This window comes from Bactrocera neohumeralis, chromosome 3 (genome assembly GCF_024586455.1).
Source record: "Bactrocera neohumeralis isolate Rockhampton chromosome 3, APGP_CSIRO_Bneo_wtdbg2-racon-allhic-juicebox.fasta_v2, whole genome shotgun sequence".
NCBI lineage: Eukaryota > Metazoa > Arthropoda > Insecta > Diptera > Tephritidae > Bactrocera > Bactrocera neohumeralis.
The window spans coordinates 51,864,438-51,867,908 of NC_065920.1; the positions used below are offsets into that span (position 1 = coordinate 51,864,438).

Here is a 3,471-nt window from a genome sequence, read left to right on the forward strand (position 1 = left end):
ATGGAGAAGTATCCCGACATCGCCAGAGGATTTACCAAACGAGAAAAGGCGCTTGTGGTCTCCCTTTGGCAACAATTAGCAGAGTCGCTTAACAGCGCAGGCCCGCCAATAAAGGATGTGAACGGTTGGAAGAAGGTAATCAACAATGCTTTCATTCTCATGCTTGTGGAAATCCAATCCATTTTCTAATTCTTTTCTCCTATTTTTAGATATGGACGGACTGGAAAAGCGAAGTGAAAAAGAAGTTGGCGCAGAATAAAATCGAAGCCGGAGCCACTGGTGGAGGACCATTTTCTAAGTATACATTGAACCAAACGGAGGAAACCTTGTACGCATTTGTGGAATGGCTCAGAGTGTTGGAGGGGTTTCGGGACTATCATTTGGTCTCGAGGAAGAATATTTAATATCAAGCGATGACGATATCCCTTCAACTTCTGCGAAACGTCCTCGTCTTGACACCTCTATCGCTCAAAAACCTACGCCAAAAGAAACAACAAATGAGCGGCTAAAAAAGTTTCTTGAGTACGACAAAGAATGGGAGGGAGACAGACAAGGCTTTAGTTAGCGCGGTTAATAACCTAACACAGGAATTCAAAAAATTCAGCAAAAAAATGCTTGAAGTATTACGCAAACATGAGGAGGAGGAGTATGATCCCTTGGAAGAGTATGGCTAATTTAAAATACGTTAAAATAAAACTATTTGCATATGTACAATGAATTCTATAATTTAATTAATTTAAGGATTTACGTAATTAAATAAACAATTTCATGTTGTGTGCCTTAACAAAAGAACAATAGATTTAAAGAGCGTTTGCTATTTCGTTTCGGATCCGTTGGCCCTCATTTTGCATTCTACCATGTGATAAAATTTCACAATTTTCCTCGTAAACTTCTGTGGAAACGGTGATAGTTTCTATATTGGGGCATTCAATGTTATAGCACCGACAGATGTTGTGCAGTGCGCAACAAACATTGACAATTTTAACCACCTTTTTGTGGGTTATATTGCAATGTACCTTGTAAGCATCGAAAGCGACTTTTTAAAAGGCCTATCGTTCTTTCAATCACATTGCGTGCCGAAGAATGAGCCCTGTTAAAAGTATTTTGCGGTGAGCCGTACTCAGGATCTCTGTATGGAGTTAACAAGAACGGTTCAATACCATATCCACTGTCTCCTAGTAACCTGGAAGTTCGATCGCCAATTTCGTACTCCCTAAGAAAGTGCTGTCGAACGGTGCTTATGCTCCAAACAAACGCATCATGACTGGATCCAGGATACCTTGCATCTACTGCACGAATCGTCATATTACTGTCGCAAACCTTTGAAAGTAAACACATATACATTTAATTGTAACTTGGTGCATAAACTTTTTCTATTTCTTACAATCATAGCGTTCATACTGAAGAATCCTTTTCTATTAAAGTAGAGGTATTCATCAGTGGAAGGCTTTATAACTTTAATATGTGTTCCATCGATGCAGCCAATGATGCCAGGAATTCTATATTTGTTATAAAAATAGTCTTTGGAGTGTTGTTTTTCACTGGCTCCCATTGCAAGTTGTATCCATTGATTACATATAGAATGTTCTAATGTTTTTATCACTCGTGTTAGCACTTCAGATATAGTGCTTCTTGCCATACTTATGTTTGCATCATTTCCCACTGATCGCTGATATGCGCCTTCGGCCACAAAACGAAGCGTTGCAGCAAGTTGAAGCACTGTCGTCGAAACAATCGTCGATGAACGTAAGCGTGGCTGAATTTTGTCCAATACCATAACAAAAGCTTCTTTGTTTAAGCGATATTGAGCAATAAATCTGCAAATAAGTGAGTTATAAACACATAGCCATTGAAGTAAAGTTTTGTATACGTTGACTCCGGCAGCTCGAGAGGGTTGCTCTTATCTCGCAATATTCGCCGCTTTAAACTGTGTTGCTGCTCCTCCTCCATCATAAGTAATATGGCAATTGCAGCTGCCATAATATATTTCAGTTATTTTCTTTGAATTTTCACAAAACAGTTCAAATAATTTAAAAATGCTCTATTGTTTACAAATAAGCGTAAATTTAATTTAACACATCAATGGAACAGCTGATTCGAATATCGGTTTTGCTCATGTTCGAAAAAAGCTTATTCCGATAGAATTTCGCGACACCAAATGAAAGCGATATCGGTTTTCATTTCCGGCAAAAACCAATTCCAAGTCGGATTCTACGACAGGGCCGATTGGATTCCACTTGCCTAAGAAAGATAAATGTGCTTTTTGTGAGAAGTGCAAAAATTTATCACCTGAGGACAGAAATATTTTTGAAGAAACCACTGAATATAAAAATCACATTATGAATAAAGAAAAATGTAAGCAATTGTTTTTAGAAGACCAAAAAATTTGCAAATTAGATGACTCAAACTCCTTATGCGTAAGCTTTGATTTAGAAAAAGTCCTCAATACTCCACATGGCAAAAGTGTGACTTTATATTACTCGAGAAAATATGCATTCTATAATGAAAGTATATATGAAAGCGGCACAAGGGATGGATATTGTTACGTTTGGGGCGAATCCCAAGGGAAAAGGGGACGTAATGAAATAGTTACAGTTCTTTTTAAGTATTTGAATATGTTAGAGCAAAACGGTACCCATAGCGTTGTTAATTTATATTCTGTTAGCAGTGCTAGGCAAAATCGAAACCATGCGATGATTCATTTCTTGAAAACCGCAATAGAAATTACACAAGTAAAGATAACTTATCTTTTACCTGGGCACACCATGATGCCTGTGGACTCTATTCACAGCACTGTTGAAAGTTTTGTTCGTAATAAAACAGTATGGGCTCCTTCTGAGTGGCCAACTATTATTACTAATGCTAGATATAATCCTAAAAGCTACATTGTAAATGTTTTAAAGTATGAAGACTTCATGGATTGGAAGTCCTTTTCACATGCTTTATTACCAGCTAAATTAAAAATTAATTTTAAATTATTAAGGGTTGTTCAATTTAATAAAAACAATCATATTGTTAGATTTAAATACGGGTTTTTTGAAGATAGTGACAATTACGAAATTAATATGGATTCCATCATCAGATCGAGAGCAAACAGAGCTACTGTCCAAAATGGACCCACATCTTTATACGTTGAAGAGCTCAAAATTTCAGCTGCTAAATACAAAGATTTACAAGAGCTATGCAACAAAAATATAATACCAAGCAGATACCATCAAGAATATTTAAATATGAGGCATGATGGAACCATACGCGATGCTTTAGCTGAAACGGATGATGATGATTCTGATAAGGAGCATTAAAAACAAATTACTTCATTTTATATAAGTACCTAGTACATCTGATTACGAGTTTTTAATATAAATATGTTTCATTTACACATAATATTTTGTTTAACAACTATGATGGAATAATACGTGGTGTTAAGTTAAAGAAAAAACTTTATTTTGTATATACATAGCATAAGTTTAA

The 3,471-nt window shown here is 36.1% G+C and overlaps 1 pseudogene; it reads left to right on the forward strand.

The window, feature by feature from the left end:
- LOC126752110 (uncharacterized) lies at window positions 1-783 on the forward strand (annotated as a pseudogene).
- The last annotated feature ends 2,688 nt before the right edge of the window (window positions 784-3,471 follow it).